This window comes from Apodemus sylvaticus, chromosome 1, assembly GCF_947179515.1.
Source record: "Apodemus sylvaticus chromosome 1, mApoSyl1.1, whole genome shotgun sequence".
NCBI classification, from domain to species: Eukaryota; Metazoa; Chordata; class Mammalia; order Rodentia; family Muridae; genus Apodemus; species Apodemus sylvaticus.
In genome coordinates, this window is record NC_067472.1 from 203,111,089 (window position 1) to 203,138,723 (window position 27,635).

The following is a 27,635-nucleotide window of genomic DNA, read 5'->3' on the forward strand; positions in this document are numbered from 1 at the left end:
TGTCTTTTACGATTTATTTTAGCCAAGCATGGTGACACACAACTTCAGACTCTGTACTTGGACACCTTTAATGCATTTACTAATTGAAGAATATTGAGGTTATTTTGACCTTTTGAATATTATGAAACATGTCTTACAAATATTCCCTTGTAAATTTTGGTGGACATAGGTTCTTAATTATCTTGAATATACCTAAAAATTAACTTTGTATTTAACTTTTTGAAGAATTGTCAAGATGGTTTCCTAAAGTGGATTCACCATAAGTGTTTAGTAAGTCCAAGTACCTCATGTAAGTAGACCATTCGGTATTCATTCTTGTGTTATTGGTTTATTCACTGGGCAATTTTCCTCAGGTCTGGCATATGCTATAATACATTCTCTCTCTCTCTCTCTCTCTCTCTCTCTCTCTCTCTCTCTCTCTCTCTCTCTCTCTCTCTCTCTCTCAGTGTGTGTGTGTGTGTGTGTGTGTTTATTGATACTTCTCTTATGGCCAATGATATATATGCATTCATTGGTCATTTGTATATTGCCTGCCTTTCCCTAAAACTATTTTCTTAAATCTCTTTGTTTCCTTGCTAAATGGTCTGAATGTGACCCCTGGAGTTCATGCGTTAAGTGTGTTAATATTTGCTCTGAGTAGTACATGCACACACACGGAATCCCATCTAGTAGAGAGGCTGACATAAAGGGACCATTTGAGCCTAGGTTTTAGAGACCAACCAGGGAAACACAAGAGTCGAAGTCTCCATCACAGAAACACAAAAACAAGCAAAACTCAGTGGCCAAGAGATTGAAATGACCTTGGGGGCCATTACGAGGTTAGTAGGTACTGAGGAGAGAGTCTTCCTGAATAGGAGTAGCACCAGGTAAGGACAGTACTTCCTTTTATTCCTTTGCTCTTCTGTCTCTTCGACCATATGGGGACTCCACAAGACTGTCGTTATTATACACTACATTTTACGGCCTTGACATTCCCAGCATCCCCAACTGTAGGAAATTAATATCTGATTTTTATAAATCAATTGTGGTCTTCTGTGGTGTTGAGTCAGATGGGCTAAGACATTGTCCATAATGTAATGATTACCCTGGGCCCATCTTCCTTGGTGATGTAAACATAATAACCTATGTTCTAACAGATGGTAACAATAGCCTGTTCAACCTGGTATGCTTTCAAACCCATTGAAGAAAATCATCATCTATAATTATTAGTAATATAGATATTTTTAGAAATTATGAATATTTAGTCTGATTCTTAGAAATTGGTGATGGATATAGTCTTTTTAACTTTGACATGCTGTTCTTCTTCACTTAAATCCACCCTATAAGCTTTGCCTACATATTTTTCAATAGAGTAAATCTGATCACGTTCCATTCTATCTCAAAACCTTCTTTATCTTTCCAATTACCACCAAAAATAAATACCATCTTCAAGGCCAGTTGATGGTGGCATATACCTTTAATCCCACCAACTGGAAGGCAGAAGCAGGCAGATATCTGTGAGTTAGAGGCCAGCTTGGTTTACATAATGAGTTCCAGGACAGCCAGAGCTACATAGAGAAACCTAGTCTCAGAAAATCAATGTGTTTGAGTGTGTGTGTGTGTGTATACACATGTATGTTTGTATGTATGTATATGTGTGTATATGTACATATATATGTATATATGTACCATCTTCAAAATGTTTTCATTATTTTCACTTAAGAAATTACTAAGAGATAGTTTGTATGATAACCTAGAACAGACATATATACACAGAAATCATGCAAATAAGCACACGTTCACCCAGAAACAAATAAGATTTCTTTCTTTTTACATGTTACTAAGTTAGTTCATTGTGTTGTTTGTTTCAGTTTGGGCAGTTCTGGGACTGGGATCCAGGCCTTATGTCTGCTTAGGATGCAGCTGTTCATGATAAAATACACAATTTCATAAGTAAGACTTATACAATGTCACTCTGAAACATGTTCAAATATGGTGAGTTAGGGTTACTATTGCTGTGGTGAAACACCATGGTCAGAGCAACTTAGGAAGGAAAGGCTTTGTTTTGCTCACAGTTCAGTCAATCTAACAGTACAATCATCAAAAGCTATGAGGGCAGGGACTCACAAAGGCAGGGAGCTGGAGGCAGAAGATCCTATGCCATAGACGATGCTGCTTACTGGCTTGCTCCCCACGACTTGCTCACCTTACTTTCTTATAGAGCCCAGGACCACCAACCCAGCAACGGTACCACCCACAATGGACTGGGCCTTCCCCCACTGATCACTAATTAGGAAAATGCTTTATAGCCAGATCTTATGGAGGCATCTTCTTAATTGAGGTTCCCTCCTTTCCAATGACTTTAACTTGTGTCAAAATGACATAAAGCCATCCAGTACAGTAAGATTCTGCAATTCCCACAAATTTTCCTGTAGCATAACTCAAGCCTGTTTGTATAAATCATTTTCAAAACTAAAATTACATTTATTAATTTAAGAGGCATGAAAATCTATATTTCTTCCTTTGAAAAAGGCGGGGAGGTGCCCAGAAACCTGTGTTTTTTATTAACTTTCCCATGTTCATTCTTCAGAACAGGTTGAGAAGTAACTGCTATTTTCTATAACTTTCTGTTCTTCCCCCATCACTTCTCAAACACATTTTTAAAACAACACTTCTTTTTTCTATCTAGAATCAGCCCTTGTTACTGACATCTTACTGGGTCCCTCTACTTATTCCCTGAGCATAAGAATATCTCATTTCCCTAGATTTACTATAAATCCATGCTCGGGTCTTCTTTTGATGACACTTCTCTTGTACTGCCCCATATCCTATACACTGTAAACAACCATAGTATAGGACAACATTTGTCCCCCAGTGGGGACAACAATGGTCCAGTTTAAGTCAAGACTTTTGTGTTTGATGTGTTTGAGGCAGGGTCTTACTACACAGCCCACACTACTAGCCTTGAATTTGACACTCTCTTGCCTCCACCTCCCAGATTTGTGGGATTACAACTATGTACCACCAGGCCGGCCCTAAAATAAGAATGCATTTAAATGGAACCTTTCTCTGTGGGCCTAGGTCAGTTAAGAGAGAGTTTAAGTGAAAGCAGATTGTTAAATTTAATGAGATTATGGGCATACATAAGTGAATGGCAACCTTTGCTGGGTGGATATTTATGCAACCTAGTCTTCGATTAACTTTCTCAATATTCTCACTATTCTCAATATGCAGGCATAAGGCATAATGATCAGATTTAAATGCTAATATCCAAAGTAGTTCAGGGCTTAATTTTTCCTTATCCTATCTTATGTTAGGTTCCCTTAAGAGTACCTGGTCTAAGAGCTTCTGGGCTAATTAATATCCACTTATCAGTGATTGCATTCCATGTGTATTCTTTTGTGATTGGGTTACCTCACTTAGGACAATATTCTCCATTTCCAACCATTTGCCTAAAAATTTCATGAATTCATTGTTTTTAATTGCTGAGTAGTATTTCAATGTGTAAATACACCACATTTTCTGTATCCATTTTTCCATTGAGGGACAAGCTCTGAATACTCACGACATAAAATTAGCATATCTTCATGTTCATGGGAACATGAAGAAGGAAGGAGAAGGCCCTGATCCTGGAAAGGCTTGATCCAGCATTGTAGGGGAGTACCAGGACAGAGAAAAGGGAGAGGGTGATTGGAGAATGGGTGGAGAGAAGAGAGCTGATGGGACATATGGGGAGTAGAGAACTGGGAAAGGGGAAAGCATTTGGAATGTAAACAAAAAATATAAAAAAGAAAAAAGAAAGAAAAAAAGAGTGCCTGGTCTCTGCGGCCAAAGATATCCCCGTCATCATGTCTTTGAGTTTGGAGCAAATCAAATACTCCAAACATTCTGTTCCCAACTTATTTGGCTGTGCATGTTCAGCGCACTATTACGGTATTATGTTTTCCATTTTGCATGGGTATAAATTAAAGCACAGAGAGGATTTGATTAGCTTGGGATCCCAGAGTGACTGGCAATGATGGGAACAAAGGCTGGCTACCTAGTCTCCTGGCCCAGCTCACTCAGTACCAAACCACAGGTATGTTGCTCTTTTGCTAAGGCCACATAGTGTTCCTTGGAAAGGATGCCCATTAGCTTGGGAAGATGAAGGCACATGGGAAGCTTCAGAGGACCAGAGAGGCAGAATAAAAACCAGTGACTGTGGAAGGCCAGGTGAACATTCTGAATACAGTTTAGAAACCACGTGGCTAGCTAGCACTTAACTTAATCTGAGGATATTTATTTTGAATGTTGAGCCACTTCACGTTTATGGAAATAGCTATTTCTTCATGTACATGTCTTACTCTTAGTATAATTTTGGGAGATAGAGGGAGAGAAGGATGGAGAGAGAGAGATAGAGAGAGAGAGAGAATATATATTGTAAAAGTCACTACAAGCTTTTTACAGAGACCTTGAAAGGTAGTGCTGATCAAACTGGAATTGGAGATTTTCAATGGGCAGAAATCTGGCCTCCAGATACAGTTTAGAAGGATGTACCCAAGGGTCCACTGTAACTTCGATTCAATAGAGGTCTCTAGTTGGAAGATCCATACCTGAGTCTTTCTCAGAATGCATCACTTCTTAAACATGTGACTAGATTGGTCTACCCAGAGTTTTGTGACATCAACAGCCCCGAGGCACCAGAGTTCACAGACCATAGTTTCTTTCATAAAATAAATTGGTGAAAATTGTCACCATCTACACTTTTAATTTGCTAACTTCTTCATTGTCTTCTGCACTAAATGCAAGCTAGGAGGAGAAAGCAGCACCTTATTCAGAGGCTTATCACCAGCACTTTAGAGCAATGTCTGGAGCCTAGCAAGTAGAAAAGGTGCATACACAAATGAAGCAACCTTGGTGACATCACTGGGGGAAATCCTCTTCCACATGTGCACTGCACTGCCCCAAGAAATTGCCTAATCTTGAGCTTTGTAATGACTTCAGCACGTGCATTAGATAATGCCTAAAAAACTTCCATTGGCTTTCCAGAACACATCCGCAAGTCCTCTCAGTTCATTCAGGAGGACAGACTCCGAGTTTGCATAACCAGTGTGGCTGGTGTCCTACTGAACCCTTCTTTTGCACATATGCATTAAGTGGGGGAGGGCAGGTGTCCTGGGTGTCCCAGAGCAGCTATATCTGAGCAGGCTATGCCTGCTGCCAGCAACAGGAGAGCTCTAATGAAAAGCAGAAGAAATTACAGTTGTTGGGTCTCGTGGTCACAAGGGCATGTGCTACATTTGCAAGGTCATCACAGGACCATTCAGGGTGTAGTTTGCACACATTCTGCTGCTGAAAGGGAGATTCTTTCTCCTACCACATCCGGCACATGGTTTTACCAGAGGAAGGGCACGAGATCAAGAGCCCGGATGAGCTGGCTTGGTGTTTGCAGGCCACATCTCTAGTAAACCAATGACTCCCTTCTGACTCCCATGAAAGCCACCAGAGTTTATTCATTACCAAGTGTGAACAGCCATCACACAGGCTCCACATTGCTTTCTCCTGCCTTGCTAAAAAGCACTTTTCAAAAAATAAAAAATAAAAAAAAATCTAAAATAAAACTGTCAACGTTTGATAGGAGGGAAACATTTTATCCTCCTTCATAGATGCAGGGAAATACAAGATTTATTTTGCCTATTATAAATCTAGGAATTAAAAGCAAACAGGATACCATTATATAGAGCTACATTTAGGAAACCACACACAGTGTACTTAATATGTGGAGATCAGATAAAGAGCCAGGCAACTGCTATGAGCTGGCTGGGGGTATGTGTTCATGCCCACAACTAAGTGATCTGAGCTTCTCCGAAGCCCTTCGTGACATGAGTGAGACCGTATGTCTAACTTGTTTGGTTGCCCATGAGCAGACAAAGCAGAAGCTGGCAGCTTGTGATCCAATTCTAGTTTATCTGCTTGTGCTCTGTGGCCCTGGAGAAGTTGTATAAGCTCTTAGAGCTTTAATTTCTTCATTCGAGCGGAAGTCTAAATTACCTCATAGGGTTGTTAAGAATATAAGTCGAGCATCATTTGAGCAAGCGTTTTTGTAGGTATTTGGTTGAATTTAGCTGCTCGATCTGGTAGCTCAGTCTGAGTTGAATGGGATCATTCCCCAGGACTGTATCATAAACCCTGCCCTTAGCCTTGTAGCTTAAGTCCTGGGACATCCTGACTATCAGTTTCAAACCTGATTCTCGGCTTGTGAAGATTACTTCCTGTGAGATGTGTTTTCTTCTTCTCCTACAAATGCAAACACAGTCAAAACTCTTGCAATATTTTTAATTTGTTAAAGATCTTATTTCTATGTTTGTGTCTCTGAGTGTGCATGCACAGGTGAGTGAAGGATCAGAAGAAGGAATCCAGTCTCATCCTGGGAGCTGGGAGCTGAGTCTTGGGAAGAGCAGCAAGTCTTCTTTATAGCTGGTGTCCTTTCCTGTAGTCTTTTAGACTGCATAAATTGAGTCAAGGTTCCATTGAAGTGAATAGTGATAGTCAACAAAATGATGAATGCCTTAGCCTATGAGAGCAAATCGCAATTATATACAGTATATATAGTTATATACAGTATCTCAGTCATTAGCTAAGGCGAAGGCTGAGACCTTGAGAATTTAGCCTAAAAGTACATTATCAAAGTAAAGGTTTAAAAATGTACTTGGTAAGTTAGATTCTAATTTAGTAAGAGAGTGGTAACTTGGCCTGAGACAACACAGGAGATTAAAAACAAATTCTTTAGGGACCTCTGTTTGATGCAATTATATTGGAACTTGAAGAAACAGAACTTTAACAGTTGGCTTTTGCTTGAACACTAGACTTTACTGTGTCTCTAGGGAGCGAGCGCGACCCTGGGCGCGGGTGTAAATCCATCACCTGAGCGCTGAGGGGCCGCGGCGAGGGCGCACGGGCGGGTGGGGAGTGGCGCGGGCGGCGAGCGCGGCCCGGAGCGGCCGGGGAGGGAGCAGGCGGAGCGGAGAGCTGAGGCGGCCGAGGGGCGGGTCCGCTAAGAGGAGACCAAGAGGCGGGGCTGCACTCGACAACCAGCGCGCGGAGAAGGTAAGAAGTTTCCACCTCCTCTCCGCTTGTGGCTGCACTGGGTGGGGACAGAGCCGGGCGGGACGCCCCGGGGCCGCGGCGGGCCGCGTTCTCCTCTAGCGCCGCTCTGCGAGGAGGCGGGCAGCCGGCGGCGCTCCCGAAATCCACCCCCACCCCTCAACTTGGCCCCAAGTTTTCGAGGCGGCTGCGCGCAGGCGGACGGGAGCGAGGGCTTCCCCGCGCCTTAGGTGAGCGGCGGGCAGTCGGGGACTCTGGGGACCCGGTGCCCTCGGGGAGGGCGCGGGACGCGGGGACCCGGGATACACGGAGCTGCCGGATCCCGCGGCAGCTTTCCCAACTTGCCGGCCTGTTCAGAGCCCGAGCGGCGGCTGGGCACGGGGCCCGGGCACGGCCCGCGTGGGGACCGCAGCGATGCGGTGGGAGAGGAGAGGGAGCTATTCTTTTTTGTTGTTCCTGGGAATATTTCCTAGATTAAGGGAGTCCAAAGTAGGTGATGAAGCTAGCGGTTTCCCTTACTTTAAATTTAGAGTTAAGCCTCAGGGCTATTTTAAATAATTTGTCAATGTTTGAAAGGTGGCTTCAGCAAGGATGAAGAGTTTGTTTTAGCAATGCTTGCACTCACTTGCTTGGCTTGACCTGCCAGGGTAATAGTGGCTTTTATGGCTATTGTAAGACGGACAAAACATCAATGGCATATTGCAACTATGTTATTTATAGTCTTCTAAATAAGTACAATTCCCAAATATTCAATACTGAATTGCTGAAAAGACTAAACAATAAAAAAGTTATTAACAGGATTGTGTATAAATATTATGGTGCATGAAGATTTTTTTCTATGAATTACCATCAGTATCTTTGTTTTACATAAATTCCACAGACACCCTGTTCATAGATCAGGTTATTCTCTCCTCTGAGGTTTTCTTTTTTAAATTTTAAAATTGAGAGCGGGTTACAAGTTGGATTTCTTTGAAATGCTTACATGTTGGTTTTTGAGATTAGAATTCATTTTATACAAGGTGAGTAAATGTAAATTGAGAAATCACGCATAGTTGATACAGGTTACAGTTTCACTATAGAGCCCTTGTACATAAAGCTTAGGTTGGGAGCAATTAATAGTCTTAACGTGATGAATGTATAAAGGAGCCGTGCTTTCTGAATTCCTCTGCAGATGGTCTCATTTACCATCTGCATCCTGACAAGAAACAGAGTTGAAAACAGCTGTTCTCCTGCAACATCTCTTGCTGGTCAGGAGTTACATAGTATAGCTGGTTAGTAAGCTCTCTAAAGAGCTATTGGGAGCCTCATGATTTTATTAGATATACTTACAGTTTTTAAAAAAAGAACTCTGGCAGTCAGAATGTTGCACAATAACTGGCTTAGAGTTTAGGATTGGAGGTGACACATGACACACACACACACACACACACACACACACACACACAGTGGTGAAAGCAACAGAATTTCCATTGAAAACAGTTAAGGAATCAGCTAAGCTTCTAGGACTACCTTGTAGGTGATTTGAATGCTGTAAGGTGCAACCAAACATTCTGAGTGTTTGAGACTGTGTAGCCAGTGTGCCAGCTGAAGGAGCCCTTCTCAGGTTGTCAGGCCCACCTTCCAGGTGCCATTAAAAGCAGCTTCCCATCCAGCCACTGAGGACCACGCTACCCTACTCTAGGTCACGAGACAGCTACTTCTCCCTGTGGATGATGTTTCCAAGTAGTTCTGCATACAACTCCAGATTATGGAGAAAACTTTCCTTCAAAAGAAGGAAGCTTTGTGTTGTCACCATAGACAGCAAATCATTTTAAAACTTGGCATATTTTTAATCAGTAAATAAGCTACATTTAGACATCAGAGTTGAATGTTTTCTTACTTCCTGTTTGGCATTTGTTAATCAGTCCAACGAGTAACATTTGTGATATGTTTATATTAAATAATCAGTGATAGTGATTGATTTTCATTATTTACATATTACTTTTTAGGGATGTTACTTTGACATTTATTTACCATTTAAGTAAATCTTATATCCAGGGATATAAACTACCCAGATTTGTCTTCTTAGCACAGTAGCTCCCATTATGTTGCTAGCCAATAAAAGTCTTTATTTGTTGCTTATTAGAACCCTCAGTCCACTCAAAAGTTCAGCTATAATTTAATTTGGGTGTTCAAAGAGCCTCCCTTGTTTTAAAACACATACTCAGTATTCCTTTACCATTTGTTGTGAGCCTATATTCTAACTCATGAATATGCATAAGAACAGTAATACAGACATGTCATTTTAAAAGTTGTTGCCAAAACAGAAGTGTACCATTTTCTTTAAAAATTATGTATATGACAATGTAAATTTTGTCCTTTTTACTGCAGTTTCTTAGACATTCTGGAGCATTTTCACTTTTCCAGCAGTAATTTAAATTGTTTTGCTCTACTGATTTAGGATTTGTTCCTCCAGGAATACAACCTTGAAGGTGTGGGGAGACAGGCCAAAGCTAAGCTTTGCAACCAAGAGTTCTGGTTAAAGTGCTTTCACAGTTGTAGCCCCTTGAAATTTTAAGGTCTTTGTTTTGAAATTTACAAATTGCCAGCCTGGTAAATTCTTTATAGCAACTGCTGGCAGTTTTACAGAGTCCAAGATACTTGCGGGTTTCAGTTGAAGTGTAACCGATTACACAAGCTAAGGACCAGAACTCCAGTATCAGGGATCCCTCCACATGGAAGGCAGGATGTGGAACTGCTAAATGAGTCACTGCATGTGTGTGTAACCAGTGAGAATCACATCAAGTCTGTCTTCTACATACAGGATTTAAGACTTATCAAAATGTACAGTATTGTCCTGGACCTGGGGTTCATGAGTTCACTGTCCCTGCTCTTTGTGTGTTTAGTACAGAGATGTAACAGCCCACACAAAAACATTTTTCTCTCATTATGACCTTAACATTTGCCAAAAGTGCCCCATACTGAAATTCCTTTTTGGTATCTTTTTTCCCCTTAGTCCAAAGCCAGACGTGTACCCAGACACACAGCCTCTGTGTATAGCAAGCTGTTTTAAATATTGTGACTCGGCAATGTGCTGTCCTTTCTCTGCTTGAGCCAAGGATCTCTGCTCAGTGTCTGTGGGTTACCAAGCTCCTTCTTTATTGTATGTCTTGTCAGCTATCCCTATTCATTTAACCTTTCATTAGCATCTGTGCAGCTTCCCTGTCTGCAAAGGCAAGGAGAACCCGAAAGGCCCCACTGTCACAGTTATTAGATTTCTCCATTACATCCCAGCAACCACAAAGAAGCAAGAGTGGAGACTATTGTCGTGCATGCTGCTGTCCTGGGGTGCAGCTCTTCTGTGCATGTCAAGGACATGTGCCACATGTTGATATGCATCCCAGGAATAAATGCGCAACATGGGGGATAGGCTGACAGAGGCAGTAATGAGCTTTGTAGGAGTTATTGCGAAGACCAACAGTTAGTGAAGGAATTTTGCTTAACCAGCCAAGGAGATAGACGGAGTTGAGAGTTGCCAAGATCTGCCTTGTGGAGCTTGTCAGTCCCATTGTTTTCATGTAAACTTCATTTGAGGGAAAATTGAATACCTTCGACAGGAATGAAAGTCTTCTTTTCTCCTTTAACCTCAGAGGGGGGAAATGTTATTTCTGATTACTATTATGGTGCATTACAACTATTTTTGTATGGACTAAAGATATGTGAATGATTATGTTACTTACGTCTCATAATTTTTACACACTGCAAAATCGTGAAAAATGTTTTAACAGGGATTTGTATGTTTTATAAATCTGGTTTTAAAATGGAGCACGTGGATCTCCTTGTGCTCCTGCTTTGCTGTGGCTGCCATAGCACAGTGTGCCTATCACCTGGTTTTTATACATGTGTTTTCATGCTTGCTGTAATATGGAGGAGAAGAGGAATGATTACAGGTCACTTTCACATAATAATAAAGACAAATACTTGGATATGTAGAATGGAAAAGATTTCATTTTAAACATCATAATGAACTCTCAGAGCTGGAAGAGGGCTCAGTTGGTAGAGCGCCTCCCACAGGAGCATGAAGACTTGACCTTGCTCCCCAACATGTATAATGGGCCAGCCAGCATGGCACCTTTCACTGCTGTTCTCAGGGCTGGGAAGGCAGTGACAGGCAGGTCCCTGGGGTTCACTAGCCACCCAGCTCAGCCTCATTGTTGAGGAGAAGGCAGGGAATCACCATGAATGCCATTGGTTCTGGTGGCTAATCTTGACCCACTCAGTGTTTGGGGATATCTGCCTTGGAAAGCAGAGTTTTAAGTGAGCATACAGTATAATGGCTTCAGTTACGGGCATTTCTGTGCATACGCTTCCTTCTCCTTGTGGCACTGCCTCTCATTCCTATTAGCCAAACAACCAGTTTGGTAATCTCTATGGCTGCCTCCCCACAACTGCTTGGTGATATAAGTCCTAGTGGTTTCGTTTTAACTGCTTTATTGTGAGATACCTCACATACCACCATGTAATCACCCTTTAAAATGTACATTAATAATACCCCATTATATGGATACACGGTTTCTTTTAGCATCATCAATTTATGGATTTTTTACTATTATGCATAATGCTGCTGAGAACTTTCTTTGGGAGAGGGTCAGATGTTTTTATTTCTCTTGGATGTATACCTCTAAGAAGAATTGTTAGATCATGTGGCCTTCTTTTTGTCCATTTGAGTTGTCTTCAGAAAAGCAAACCAAAACCAAAAACCAAAAAAACCTCTTGTGGTCTTAAAAAATACATATGTGGTAAAAGTTAGGACTATGTGTCCCGTGTTGCATGTTGGCTCTCTCTTTTACCATGTGGGTTTCAGGAGTTGAACTCAGGATTTCAAGCCTGGTGGCAAACACCTTTACCTGCTGAGGCATTCACTTCCCCTAGATTATCTTTTTATAGTTGAGGTATAAAAGTTGTTGATACAGTGTGGTTACAATCCTCTATCTGATTCAAGATTTGCAAATACTTTCTCCCATTCAGTGAGCTGTCTTTTTATATTTTTGATGCCCTTTGAAACAATTTAAAATTTTTTGAAAGAAGTTTAAGAATGTTTTTTTCCAGACAAGATGTTATTACATGTTAAATGTTAACTCAATACTAGTGACAGTGAGCAACAGTGGCCCTCAGAAACATTCCTAACACTGTCTATCATTTTAATTTTGATGAAGTCCAACTTACATAATATTTTCCTTGTTCTCAGTTTTGGAATGCTGTCAAAAATAAAGCAAAACCAACCAACCAGACAAACAAAAACCAAACCCCAAAACATGGTCTCACTTTACCCCTGCGTTTCTTTCCCTCCTTCTTTCCGTCCTTCTGGATAACACTATGATATAGGGTTGCTAGATCATACCATGTGGTAGTCTGCCTTTTGTAGTTTGAGAAATTGCCTTTTTGGGGGTGGGGTTAATAACATTTGTACCATTTTATGCTCTTGCCAAGAGTGTCTATGTGTTGTATTTTGTGTGTCCATGTTGTCATCAATGCCTGCTGTTAAAGTTAAAGATTTCCTCTCTTTCAAAATGGTTGGAATAAAACATCAGATTTCTTTGGAAACAGTCTCACTCCAGAGCCTATTAGCTCTAAATAAAATTAACAGTGGACTTTGTTTTTAATCTCATAAGTTCTGCCAGGTCTCAAGCCAAATTTAAATGTCATCAGTTTACTTACAATAGTGTCTAGTGCATGAGTTAAATTCATTACTCAGTGCACTTCTTAAACAGCCTTCCTGTCTTTAAGAGATGAGGTATGCATCCTTATTTCTTAGGTGGTTGCTACCTGACTCTAAAGAAAGGGACAGCAAATCCATACCCCTAGTCTACCCTTGTTGTAGCCAGTGATTGCCACTTATTTTCTGGTGTCCCCTTAGTGGCTTCAATGGACTGTTGGGGGTGATGAGTCTCCTGATGCTTTAATCCCAGAGCTCTGGAGGCAGAGGCAGTGGCTCTCTGTGAGTCTGAGTCCAGCCTGGTCAGGAGAGGAAGTTCCAGGACAGCCAAGACTAAACTTGTTTGTCTGGAGAAACAAAGGAAAAGAAAATTATAGGAAAGACTTGGAGCTGTTTATTGGTCATTGATCACAGTAGCACTTGTGATCCCAAAGAGCAACCACACAATGACACAATGACAGGGAGTTTGTGTGAGTGTGTACAAATGTGTGGCAGGAGTGTCCATGAGAAGTTGGGAGATGTTCCTGTGATCCCAGCTCCCTGAAGATAGAGGTGGGAAGAGTGCCTGGGAGTTAGGTAAGAGAAAGAGAAATAGAGATCGGATGGACAAATACAGGTATATTTATGACATAGATCAATAATGAGTGGGTCACCAAATGTTTTAGTACTATTATGAAATTATATTTCTGAAGTACTGATATGACAGTATCATAAATCTTTGTTTTTCATGCTTTGTACTAAACCCAGTATGGCATGGGACAAGCATTCCGTTATTCAGATTTTAAGAGCCATCAGATGAATGTCTGTGTGCTATATGTAGAATAACTCACTGGGGGTTTTACATGAGACCTTAGGCTGGTGGTTTTCAACCTGAGGTTCACGACCCCTTTGGGGAGTCAAACAGCGCTTTCACAGGGGTTGCATATCAGAAATCTGCATATCTGGTATGTATATTACAGCTCATAGCAAGGAAAAATGGACTGGAGCATGAAGGATCTGATGGAAGGAGGATGGAGGGTACTGGGAGAGACAACTAGAATTGGGTGGCATTTCAAAGGTGAGGTAGAAAACTAGTTCAGTAGAAACTCTAAGGAACCTACAAGGATGACCCTGGCTAAGACTCCTAGGGGTACAGAGCTTGAGTGAGCTGTCTTCTGTAACCAGGCAAAACTTCCAGTGGTGGGAGTGGGACATCAACCCAGTCACAAAGTTTCAGTATATGATTTATCCTACCTGTAAGGTGGCACTGAACTTGTGGGTGTGGCCAGCCAATCAGTCTCCATCTTGAGACTCATGCTATAAGAGGAAGCCCACCCCTGACACTGCCTGGAGGACCAAGAGCAGAGACTGGATAGTCCAGAGTCCCAGGATAGAACCAAACATGAGCAGTCAATGAAATGATTCTGCTATACTCATAGACCAGAACCTAAAGCCTAGCATAATCATCATCAGAAAGTCTTCATCCAGCAACTGATGGGCACAGATGCAGAAGCCCACAGCCAAATATTAGACTGGATTCAGGGGATTCTGAGGAAGATGGGGGTCATAGGAGCCAGAAGAGGTGTCAAGAATACAAGAAAAAACAGAGTCAACAACCAGGGTTCATCAGGTGCTCAGGGAGACTGAATTGGCAATCAGGGAGCCTTCAGGGGTCTGACCTAGGCTCTATGCATGTATGCTATGGTTTGTATAGGTTGATCTTCTTGTGGGAAATTGTCTTTGACTCTTTTACCTGCTCTTGGGACCATTTTTCTTCTACTCGGTTGCCTTGTCCAGCCTAAAAATGAAGGGAGGTAACTAGTCTTTCTGCAACTTACTGTGCTGTGTTAATATCCCTGGGAGGCCTGTAGAGGAGGAATGGATCTAGGGGAGAAGGAAGGTTCAGGGAGAGACTTGGAGGAGAGGAGGGAAGGGAAACCGAGTTAGGGATATAATTGTATGAAAGAATAAAAAAAATAAAAATATACAGTAGCAAAATTTTTTATAACATAGGAATGAAAGTAATTTTATAGTTGGGGGTCACCACAATAAGACGTGCTATATTAAAATGTCACAGCATTAGAAGGTTGAAAACCACTGCCTTTAGACAGTCCTGTACTGATTGATTAAAACAGAAAAGCTCTTAAACTTTGTGAGGTTTTTATGTGTAAGTTCTACATCCTGCCCAGGTGTGTGAGTTCTAGTTGCTTTGTTTTGCAAAGTAGAACTCAACATTTAGACATTTTTAGTCTTGTTTTGTTTTGAGATGGAGTGGGGTGGGGTCTGGGTGGGCTGGGGTTGGGTGGGGTGAGGGGCAGTGGTGTCTCAGGTTGGCTACAAAGTTGCTATGTAGCCAAGGCTGGTTTGGATATCCTGATCCTTATTGTCTGGCCAGTGCTGGTACTGCAGTGTGAACACCCACTCCAAGCTACATTTCCTTTTTTATTTTAGAAGGTAAAATTTATCAAACTTTTGAGGTTTTATGATATAAAAAATTTGGTGCTCAAGGTCTTATGTGTGAAGTAGAAGCAATAACCCTAAAATTAAGCAGTGCAAAATGCAGTACAGGATAAATACCATTAAAGAATAACCACAGAGTGAAAACAAGTCTTTTGTCTTCTATGCTACAGCTAGAAACATCATTTTTTCAATGTTCTTTTCAAAGCAACCTTTCCTTTAGTGGCTTATCGTTCTTTTTTTCCCCATTGACTGAGAGGTGGGAGTAACAGAAGCACACATGTGTGCATACACATGCACACACACACACACACACACACACACACACACACACACACCCTTATATATGGTTATGTGGGAGTAAGCTGCATCCATACCTGTGGATGGGAGGGGTAAGAGTAGCATGTACGTGTGTGTGTGTGTGTGTGTGTGTGTGTGTGTGTGTGTGAGCACAAGCACAGGCTTGGGAACACGTGCAACACAGTATATATCCTATGAGGGCAAACATCTCTGTGCCCTGTAGATAGAATTGACGTGTCTTTGCAGCCTCATTTAGGTCGGTATTAAATTATCCGGATATTTCTCATTACTTTGTGCTTTGGAATATGATCAGAGGACATTACGGATGGACATGGGAGTCTTGAGTACTTCCTCTCAGATAGGGAGAGTTCTAATTGTATTGATTCTAGGGCAACTCTGGCCCCTCTCCTAGGCTGAGCACTTAGGTAAAGAACCCCAACAGCTTTTACCCCTCTTACTTTTTTTCTGCCTCCCCTTTCCATATAGCTTAGCATATCCCTTATTTGTTTCAATGTTCTCAAGCAGGGGTCCTGGGAGCACCTTACTGAAGGGGCTGTGCCTGGTCCAGTTTTTGATGGGTTTTATGAGAATAGCAGTGCTCACTTTCCTCTTTGGCATTTCTTGGGGCATATTCCATGCTGCTTCCCTGTGTGCAGCACTGTGTTAGTGTGGGGTAGGTGACCATGGAGACAGGCCAGAGGCAAAGACTGTGGCCTGTAGGACGAAGGAGCCACATCATTTAAAGAAAGGGTCTAGTTACAAAGTACTGGAGAAAGCCATCTCCTGCTTTTGGTATTGGTGTGTTCCTCTTTTCTTTTCTGCTTCTTTTTTCTCTTAAGTTTGGGCCAATATTAGATGCTTAGTAAAGATTCATAATAGTATTGCATACTATGTGATATCAGACTTCCAACGCATTGTTTTATGATGAACAAGAGATGAAAAGTGAAAGCCATCTCTGTCATTTGACACCAGCACTGACTTTTTCGAGATACTTATTTTGAGCTTTCAGCTCTTTGTCCCTTCGTGAACACTTTATGGAGACAGACAGACTTGTTACGAGAAGAGAAGGTATAAAGATAAGAAGACCCTCAACATCCACTTGATAGCACCCGTGAGACAGAAGCCGGTGGAGCCACAGGCGCTCACCACTTTCCTATGCACAGTTTTAGTCTCAGTTTTCAGTAGTGTGCAAGTTTAAGAGTACTCGCTCTAAAGTGAGACATTTTTATTTGTTTAAAAATTTAAAATTCTCACATTTAAAATTTTACATTTGGATATTTGTGTTCTAAATAGAAGATTAAGTGGAGGTGGGTGGAGGGGAGAATGAAGAAATTACAGAGGTGATGTGGAGCAATGATGGAAATATTAGTAGAAGGATGTGTCGACGAGCTGAGATCTAGCCTGCTCAGAGAGCCCCGTGCTTAGGTGCTATAGGCCTTGGAATCAGTTGATTGATTGATCCTTATCCAGACCCAACCCCAGCTACATGATCTTTTCCAGCACCTATTTCTCAGGAACCACCCCTCCTCCCCATCTTCCTCTTCTGTCCTCTGAATTTTATTGGGCAAGTCTCATCAAGTAGACCTGCACCCCCTGTCACTCACAGCTTTTGATGCCACCATCTTGCCCTAAGATACATCATGTGCAATGCACAAGTCTTATGTTTGTTGAGTGCAACATTAAAGAATTCTATCACGAAGCACCCACTCCTGAGTCTTTCTTCTTCACCTTCATGAAGTCTGTGAATTATATCTTAGGTATTCTAAACTATTGGGCTAATATCCACTTATCAGTGAGCGCATACCATGTGTGTTCTTTTGTGATTGGGTTACCTCACAATGATATTTTCTAGTTCCATCCATTTGCCTAAGAATTTCATGAATTCATTGTTTTTAATAGCTGAGTAGTACGCCATTGTATAAATGTACCACATTCTCTGTATCCATTCCTCTGTTGAAGGACATCTGGGTTCTTTCCAGTTTCTGGCTATCATAAATAAGGCTGCTATGAACATAGTGGAGTATGTGTCATTATTACATGTTGGAGCATCTTCTGGGTATATGCTGGAGTGGTCCTCAGATAGTACTATGTCTAGTTTTCTAAGGAACTGACAAACTGATTTCCAGAGTGGTTGTACCAGCTTGAAATCCCACTAACAAAAGAGGAATGTTCCTCTTTCTCCACATCCTCACCAGCATCTGCTGTCACCTGAGTTTTTGATTGTAGCCCTTCTGACTGGTGTGAGGTGAAATCTCAGGGTTGTTTTGATTTGCATTTCCCTGATGATTAAGGATGTTGAACATTTTTTTTAGGTGCTTCTTGGCTGTTTGATATTCCTCAGTTGAGAGCTCCGTTTAGCTTTGTACCCCATTTTTAAAAGGTTTATTTGATTGTTTGGAGTCTAATTTCTTGAGTTCTTTGCATATATTGGATATTAGCCCTCTATTAGATGTAGGATTGGTAAAGATCTTTTCCCAATCTATTGGTTTCCGCTTTGTCCTATTGACAGTGTCCTTTACCCTACGGAAGCTTTGTAATTGTATAAGGTTCCATTTGTCAATTCTGGATCTTAGAGCATAATCCATTGGTATTCTGTTCAAGAACTTTTCCCCTGTGCCCATGTGTTCAAGATTCATCCCCACTTTCTTCTCTACACGCTTCAGTGTGTCTGGTTTCATGTGTAGATCCTTGATCCACTTGGACTTGAGCTTTGTACAAGGAGATAAGAAAGGATCAATTTGTATTCTTCTACGTGCTGTTCAACCTCCAGTTGAACCAGCGCCATTTGTTAAAAATGCTGTCTTCCCCCCCCCCCCCACTGGATGGTTTTAGCTCTTTTGTCAAATATAAGTGACCATAGGTGTGTGGGTTCATTTTTGGGTCTTCAATTCTATTCCATTCATCTTCTTGCTTGTCTCTTTACCTATACCATGCAGTTTTTTTTCTTTATCACTATTGCTCTATAATATAGCTTGAGGTCATGGACCATGATTTCCCCAGAAGTTCTCTTATTGTTGAGAGTAGTTTTTGCCATCCTGAGTTTTTTGTTATTCCAAATTAATTTGAGAATTGCTCTTTCTAACTGTATGAAAAACTGAGTTGGAATTTTGATGGGGGTTGCATTGAATCTGTAGATTGCTTTTGGCAAGATGGCCATTTTTACTATATTAATCCTACCAATCTATGAGCATGGGAGATCTTTCCATCTTCTGAGATCTTTTTTATTATTTTCCCCATAATTTTGAATAGCTTAGACTTTTAAATAAACTTAGTTTTATTGTTCCTATGATTAAAATTTCTAGAAACAATTTTATTTGGATATAATACACATACAGTTTAATGTTGTAACGCTCTGCAATTACAATTATAATTTTGAAGATACAGGAATAGATGATATATATAATGTCTGGAAGTATGGTTATGCACTGACTTTAACCTCTTAAGTGAGATAAGATTGTATAATATAGGCTTGAGTGGTAGAGAGCTTACCTAACATGTGCAAAATCCTGGGTTTGATGCCCTCCCCCCAACAACAACAAAAAATATATTTCTAGTATTCAGGAGGCAGAGGAAGGAGGATCAGGAGTACAAGGACATCATGAGTTCAAGACCAGTCTGTGCACATGAGATCAAGACCAGACTGCACATGAAATCCTGTCTCAAAATGCAAAAAACATAACCTTTGAAGAACTTTAATTAGGTATTTCGTGAGATCTACACACCTGAATGATCTATTAAGGTAATTAATGTATTACTAAATATCTAGGGAAAATCAAAAGGCACAAATAAGAAGAAATATACACAATTCTTGATAAATTAGTTATCATGGAAGATCATGTAGTAATGGTGCCATAGCTATAAATGCCTGCCTTAGAGCTATTCATTTGAAATTGGTTTCAGACACCCATGTCTAATTCTTGTAATGCTATCAAGATTTCTGTGACCTAAGTTTTGGCTTTCTGAATCATTGGATAACATGATGCATCTCGTTGGTGATAAAATAATATAATTCCATTTTTGATCAGAAAAGTCAAAATTAAGTTTTTGAATTCAATTAATAAGTTGACTCCAAAAATAGTTATAAATGGTGTTAGACATTTGAGCAAGTGTAATGTTGGAAGTATCCTGCAGAGACAGCATTGATGTTGGTTTCTTTCCCCTACAGTGTTTAGTACTTTAAATACATTTGAAAAAAAAGAAAACAGAGCTGTGTAAGAATTGATGTGAAGTTTTATGCAGATAAAGATTAACATACATGCCTGTTGTAGCATCTTTCTGTTGACCAACTTGTTGTTTTATAGACTTAAATAACCAACTCCATTTGCCAAACCACTGATAGTTCTCCTTTAAGATAGATTTTATGAATTCAGAGTAAAAATACTATTCTCCATTGCCTGTGAAAGCTTCTGAAGAGACTACAGGGACAGAGTCTTGCTGAGAATGTGAGGCTGGTTTCCAGCTCAGTCCTGCTTCGCTCTCCCAAGGGTTGCCATTGTGGGCATATGTGACCACACATAGCTATGAAAAGTTTTAAGCGGAATGTGAGATGGCAGGGGTACCCTGTGACATTAAACAGTTTTATAGAGAGCTTTTAGTCTCAAAAGGAAAAGCTGATGTATTAACCTACATTGTATATTTTCTCTTGGTTGAGCAAATCTATGTGCTGTGCATAAACAAATACTCGTGACATTAGAAAGGTAAAATCTGGGGAAGCCGAAATTTGTTCAAGTATTTCTGGGGCTGACATTCATACTGATACTCATGTCAAAATAAAAGGCAGTTATTAAACAGTTTCTATTGTGTGGACTGTATGTGGACTGTATGTGTGTGAGTACATGCACATGCATGTAGGTACCCATGCCTGTTCTGTGTATATGGAGAGCAGAAGGTAGCATCCAGTCTTCCTCTGTTGCTTTTCTTTGGGAGATGGGGTCTTTTGCTGAACTTGGAACTCACAAAGGCTAACCAGCAAAAACCAGCCTATCTCTGCCTCTACCTCTCAGTATTTGGATTATAGATGTGTATTGCCATGTTTTATGTGGGTATAGAGGTCCTAAATTCAGGTGCTCATGTTTGCATACCAAGCACTTTACCCTGAGTCATTTCTCTAGTCCCTTGATTTTTAAAGTTAACTTATTATTATGCATACATATACATGCATATCATGTATATCTGTTTTATTTTTTTGTAGCTCCTGTAAATTGTGTTTTGATAAACCCATTTATTTTTATGACTTCTTGGGTATCAATTAAGAAAATAATTATTGTTGGATGTGGTGGTTTGTTTTTGTAATCTGAGCATTCTGGAGCTGAGGCAGGAGGATTATCAGTATTTTGAAGTCATTCTGGACTCCAGAGTGGGTTCTGGGACAGATTGGACCAGAGTGAGACATTGCCTCAAAAAGAAAAGCATTTTTTATTAATTATGGCGATTTTGGCTAAATTACACTGTTAAAATTTCTTCTGCTTCATCCTACTACTTTTCTTAATAGTAGAAAATACTAATTTTGCATGGGATCTGTAGATCTTAGAATTATTTTATTGTTATACAATAGAAAAACAATGTTCAGAATTCATACTTGGGAGTCACATTCTTCCCAGAAAATGGGTAGATTTTTAGGGTTGGGGTGGGGTAGCAGTTGAATCATTTCTTTTGCTCCAGCTTTATCTGTAATATTGGAACTTTTGGATCTGTAAAAATTCTGAGGTGCTCGCTCATGTTGGAAGTAAACATTAGTACTTTTCTTTTCTTGTTAGCTGTAACCTACTACACATTTTCTTTTGGCCAAATCTCAGTCTTTTGTAAAACTTACATAACAGGCTTCTTACATAGTTCTGTGATGGAAGAGAGGGCTCTCTGCAGGCCTTATTTTAAGATGGTAGGCTCTGCTGGACCAAAACCTGAGGGCATAATTAACAGTGTCTGTGGAGGGACCACGTGCACTGACTTCGTGGGCCATTTGGCCTACTAGATGGGATTTAGGTCATCATTCATTGTCGTGTGCTGTATTCCTGTGGGAGTATAAGGTCTAGCTGCTTTACATTGAATAAGTTCCGAATGTTTGATCTTGTTCCAGGGTGGGTGATTATACTCCAGAATGCACTTAATTACAAGCTTTATGTGTCTAGCATCCATTCAGCCTACGTCCTCTTCACTGCATCTAACGTCATCTATGGAATTTCATTTGCAGGTTTTGGGAAGTCTAAAGCTGTCACATTTGAAATCTGCTTTGTGATGTGATGTGTGTGTGTGTGTGTGTGTGTGTGTGTGTTGTGTGTTGTGTGTTGTGTGTGTTTCCACCTTGCCATTTTGGAACTTTTTTGATTAGAATTTATGTATTAGTATTAATGTTATCAACAAAACAAACACATTTGCTAAACTTCTCAGGAAAGAGGCATCATTTATGAGTGGCGGGTGATCTGAGAATGTTTGTAGTCAGGTGTGGAAGCCACAGGCCCATGTTGATAGCCTCATCTATTGCTTCAGTTGTTGAGAGAGGGCTCTGACTGAACCTGAGTTCACCCTTCCAGCTAGCCTGCCTGGCCAGCCACCTGTGGGAGGCTTACCGCTTCCTCAGCAGCACGAACTTACAGATGTGTGCTTCCATGTTCTGCCTCTTAACATCTTTTTAATGTTACGATTTTATTATTGGATAAAAATCTAATTGGTCGTGATTTACTACTAAGTTTTTTTGATAGAATCATCTTCCATTTAATTTTTTTACATAGTTCTTTTGGTTTGAGGGGCAGGTATCTTTACATCTCTCAGACAGACTTTGTCAACATCAAGTCGTGTTGCCTCATGTGTTTTATTTTCAAGATTTTTATTTATTCATGATTGAGAAGCCTGTAATTAGATTTCAGGATTTTATCAGAATTTATAAGTGCATTTGGTCACTGTGCAACTTCTTTGGAAGATACATATTTTCCCTTTATTTATATTTAATGTGTGTGTGCACGCGTGCACATGCATGTGCATGGGATTGGATGCTTTCCTTCAACCATGCGGGTCTCAGGCATCAAACTCAGGTTGTCAGCCTTGGTGGCAGGCACCTCTGTCCGTTGAACAACCCCACCAGTCCTGTTCTTTTTCTATCAAACAAATTTTCTTACATAAACTTCTTTAATGTGGAAGGCTTAGAGAAAGAGGGGAGTAGGTCTCTTTTTTTTCATTTCTCCTGAGAAGTCTTTAAAAAGATGTTTATACAAATCAAATATGCTTATAACTTAAAAGAAATAATTTGGTGTGGCAAGTTTTAGGTAATAATAATAAAAAGTATATACACACTCTGTAACCTTTCTTTAAGTCTTTGGTTTAAGTCCTCTGTCATACAGTGCCAAAGCGTTGTTCTGAGCTGTGTGTTGAAACATGCATGCCTGTCCTTGTGTCGTAACTAATTATATCTCTGACATGCTTACTTCTAGTAATTGGATGTCGACCTCCCACAACATGTGTTTTAACTTTTAGCTTTATCTGGAGGACCTGCTATAGGAATGAAGTTTTTACCACATAGCAGCTTAACAGTGTACACAGATCCTGTATAAAATATACCATATACTTTATGTTTTGCAGAAATAGTGTATGTCCAGGGGAAAGGTTTTTTTTCCTTTTATTGAAAATTAATTTTTCTTGCATAATATATCCTGATCAGGGTTTCCCTTCCCTGCTCCTCTCTGTTCCTCCCCACATCCTTTCTGGTGTGGCTCCATTCCTTTTCAGTCTCCTTTGAAAAGAATAGGATTCTAAGAGATAATAATAAAATATAATAAGATAAATCATTTCATCCAAGTTGGCTAAGGCAAAACAACAGAAGGAGAAGATCCAAGAGAAGGCTTGTCTCTCCTGGATTCTTGGAGACAGGGACTCACAGACTGGCTCGGAATTGGGGACATTGCCACCCTGAGCTCCTGAGTGCTGGAGTGACAGGCCTTTACCACCATGCCTGCCTATCAAGTTAAGTGTTTCAGGAACCCGAGGATAATGATTTTTCAGCTTGTTTTTCTGATGATAATCATGAAAGAAAAGGTTTTTAAAAATCTGTTTTGAAATAATATTTTGTTATGTAAAAAAAAAGAAATACCAGGATATATTGCTCAATATTTGTTAGCTTTGGCTAGCTTTGTTCTATAAATTAATAGTATATTAAAACTACTTCCTGAGAATATTTCATTTTTTATTTGTTCTTAAGATTTCCAGAAATTTTCGTTAATCCTGTATTTTGATTCCAACCAGATTTTTTTAAGAAAAAAAGTAAATAAATTTTGTTTTAATCTGTGCAGCTGTAGTTCACTTTGCAGTCATGAGAAATATCTATTTTATTAAGTCCTATGAGGAATATGTGTCACATACATTTAAGAAAAAACTATTTAAGATGAAAAATTCCAAAAATGACTTCCCCCTGGTGTGAAGTAAAACAAAACCCCCAACACATCTCTGTCTGTGGTAATGACATTGAGGTGACAAACTGCAGGCAGGTGAGGTTCCTGGGGGTGATCTCACACCTGCACCATGAGCTTGGGAAACAGCTGGGCTTGGAACTGCCTGCTGGCCTTGCTTTCTGTTTGATGCAAGACCAGCTCTCAGGCTGAGGCCCTTGCATTTATACAGAAGATCCCAGGTCTTTGAAAATAGACAGATGGGACTGTGGTGGGTAGTGTTCTCTGGTTTTATGTAGCTTTTCTTTCAGATGGAGCAATGAAGACACCTTAGTGCTGTCCCTGCCAGGCTCCAAGCCCACATCTCTCACAGCTACCCAGAGTTTGGTCTGCCAGGCAGGTGTGACTCAGGAAGCCATAGACAAGGGTATCCTGGATCTGCAGCCCATTGCATAGCCGAGTGTGAATTTAGTTAAGAGCACTTAACTGCTGGCCCCTTCCTTTCTTTTTAGCTACCCAACAGAGCTCTGGAGGCAGCAGAGATAGTGGTCTTAGCCATGCATGCTGTAACTCTCCTGCAACTTCTTATGGAATTCTTGTGTATAGTTCTTTTACATGCTTCTCCAAAGAAAAGAGGCATATGTACTTGTTAAGGTACAGGAGATTTCTGTGTGAAAGCTGCACCTATCAGTTAAGGCTTCTCAAGATTCAAGAAACCATCAGGCCCACAGATCCTTCAGTTAGTGTTCCTTTAGGTCCATAGGCTTCCCTCTCTGCTGGCTAGGGAACTGTTTTTTTCCCCCTCCTGTACTAGTGTGATTGTGGGAAATTTGATGAGCCTCCATACATCGACTCCCAGGAACCCTGAGAAGAAATTACATTGTCTTCTTACATTTCTGTTTTTGTTTTTTAGAGACAGGTTTCTCTGTGTAGTCTTAGCTCACACTCACTCTGTAGACCAGGTTGGCCTTGAACTCACAGACTGACCCCCTCTGCCTCAAAAGTGCTGGGATCAAAGGCTCCTGTCACTACCCCCACCAGCACCCAGTTCTTCTTGCTTTCTTGAGGGTAGTCTGCTGCCTCTGTTCTCTCACACACTGATGTTTTCCTTTGAAGCCAGGAACCCAGAACAGAGTGTCCAGGACCAGCCTGAAGGTAGGTTTAGTTTGCCCTGACAGTGTTTTAAAGCTGTGTGAGGAGTTGGGGTGTAGCTCAGCAGAGGGCTTGCTTTGTGTGCACAAGGCTGAGTTCTTTCCACACTGAGGAGATAAAACCTTGCGCCTTTAAACTTGGGGGAGACTTTGTATGATAGCCCAGAGTTCTGGTTTCACTTTGCATTATCCACTCCCATGGACCTGTAGGTAGGAAAGCTCTATGATAGCTTTTTCCTTTGAATTACTGTTTTGTTTTGTGTTTTACCTTTTTAATACACAGACACACACACACACACACACACACACACACACACACACACACACGCACTCATGCACGCATGCACTTAGTATATGTAGGTTTTTGGTTACAATAATTTTTCCAATGAACACTTGATTAATTGTATTTATTCTATTTAGTTAAAACATTATTGCTCCAAAAACATTCAAGTAGACCTGTAGGCTCCTTCTGTCGGCTTACAGACAATTCTGCCAGGCTCTAGCCAACTGCTACCTGTAGGTTTGAGCCAACATGGAGTATAAGAACTGCTCAGCTACACCAGCGTGTGTGTGTGTGTGTGTGTGTGTGTGTGTGTGCGCGCGCGCGCGCTCTCTCTCTCTCTCACTCTCTCTCTCCATTTCCTATTCTCCTTCATTCTCTCTCTCCTCCACTTGTTGCCAGCTGGCCTCTTCTCTTCCTCCCTCCTCTCTCTTTCTGTCTTTCTGTTGTCCTTTATTCACTGCCTCTGTCCCTTTTCCTGGTCCCCTTCCCTTCCCCCAGTAAACTTCCTTTTGTACTAAGCCTGTGGTGGCTCCTCCTGGGAACCCCTTGGCTGACATGCTGAGGCTGTGGTGTTCCCTCCTTCTTAATGGGCATTGCTTTGTAAAGCCTAACCTTCAGCAGCAGTTCTGGCTCCAGGTATTCAGACCTTGTCCTTTACAGGAAACAGCAGGGCCTGTAGGCCTGTAGGCCACTCCCTCTGAAGCCCCTGCTAAGATTGGTTGTTAAGCCAAGGGCTGGATGATTAGAATCTTTTGGATTTATAAGGCTCAAGACAATGGCAGAGTAAATGCTACTTTTACCAGTTTGCTATTCCACATGCCAAGGATAAAAACAGGGAAAGTTTGCTTCAGAAGCATGCCTGGGTGAGTTGCATGACAGTAGGTCCTAATGGGCAGGTATCAGGGATACTCAGTACTCCACAGATCTTTTTATAAAGAGAGCAAATCAAGTTTTTGATCTTGCTTTGTTTTATGGGCTTTATGTTTGCATTATGGCTTTGTAAGTAACTGCCATTAACTGAGAGGGGTCAGTAGGCAGGGGTGGAAAAAGGCTGGAGAGATTTTTCAGTCAGTTTCTCTACCTTTGTGTTTTGTTATTCCAAAGGAGGGGCCTAGAAACCTCTTCATTAGTACTATCAAGGATCATGATGATCTGAGTATTAATTAGGAAAGATAAACTATATCTTATAGGACTAAATAATACCCTGCTGTTTGGACATCCTTTCACGATACCAAGAAAAATAGAAAGAACTGAGTTTTGATTTAGAAGACTCAACTCCTTGACTTCACGTATCGCCTTTTTTCCGGTACCAGCTTGCATAAATTCTTATGCAACAGGCCTTGACTTCTATGACAATAAATAGCTATGATGAAAATATCCCCCCACCCTACCTGTGTCATTGATTTTTGAGGGTTCTATAATACTACAGATATACACATATATACATAAGGAAATGTGAGATAATATATCTCTGATGTAAGCTGCTGTTTTATCAATGAAACAGAATTGTATCACAGCTACCTTGGGGGGCTTCAGGTCTGCTGTTGTTTGTCTTTTGAATCCATGTGGGGATTATAGGGGTTTTTTTGATGATCCTTTTTTGTGGATATGGATAATAATTAAAGTTACTACAACACATTGGGTTTGGGTCCTAGAAACTTCTAAACTTGTAGAGTTTTAGGAAAGGTTTCCACATGTACATTAGTGTAAACTAGTAAAATCTCGTGCTACAGTAATAGTATGGGGCATTTAACTGCTTAGGTTCATGGCACTGGCAAAAGCAGAGAATGTTTCTGTTTCCACTCAGGGTTCTCCAGCAGTATTAATGCCTCTGGAGTTTTGTAGTTGCGACCTTTTTTTAATGAGAAGGAATTTATAATCAATGTTTTCAGGTCTACTGTATCTGTTGAGGGATTACACACTGGAGACCACTCTAAAGGTCAGTAAAGAAGGCACAACAGAGGCTTATGTGTGTTTCAGATCTCAGTGTCAGCAACCTTTCCTGACAGGTAAGCCCTGTAATGAGAAGCTTGGGTAGAAGTATATACTTGTTCTAAGGAAGAGCGCTGACACCTAGGCCATTTAAACCTCAACCAGAAGAACTGATACACTTAATGTCTGACAGGAGCAAAATCTGGTTTCCTTGAAGTCACTTGGTAATCAGTCTGTGAATGGGCTTGTGACATGTGGCAAAGCTAAGCCCTTCCCACTGTATGGCTGGTGGGAGCAAGAAGAAGTAGGGGCCTTACTTGGGGACATTCATATACATTATTGTCGGAGTTTTGGGGCAGGAAAAGCAGATTTGATTTCTTGTCCCAGTCACCAACTTGCTG

The 27,635-nt window shown here is 40.8% G+C and overlaps 1 protein-coding gene across 7 annotated transcripts in view; it reads left to right on the forward strand.

The window, feature by feature from the left end:
* Positions 1-7,050: 7,050 nt before the first annotated feature.
* LOC127676075 (zinc finger protein basonuclin-2-like) overlaps positions 7,051-27,635 on the forward strand; it is a 577,904-nt gene continuing 557,319 nt past the window's right edge. The window contains exon 1 of one of the 7 annotated variants that reach the window (XM_052172020.1): positions 7,051-7,065. The gene's annotated coding sequence lies outside the window, so the exon portion shown is untranslated. Of the gene's footprint in view, positions 7,066-7,118; positions 7,293-13,341; positions 13,374-27,635 lie in introns of those variants that run through there. The other 6 variants (XM_052172028.1, XM_052172035.1, XM_052172030.1 and 3 more) reach the window with 6 other exon arrangements.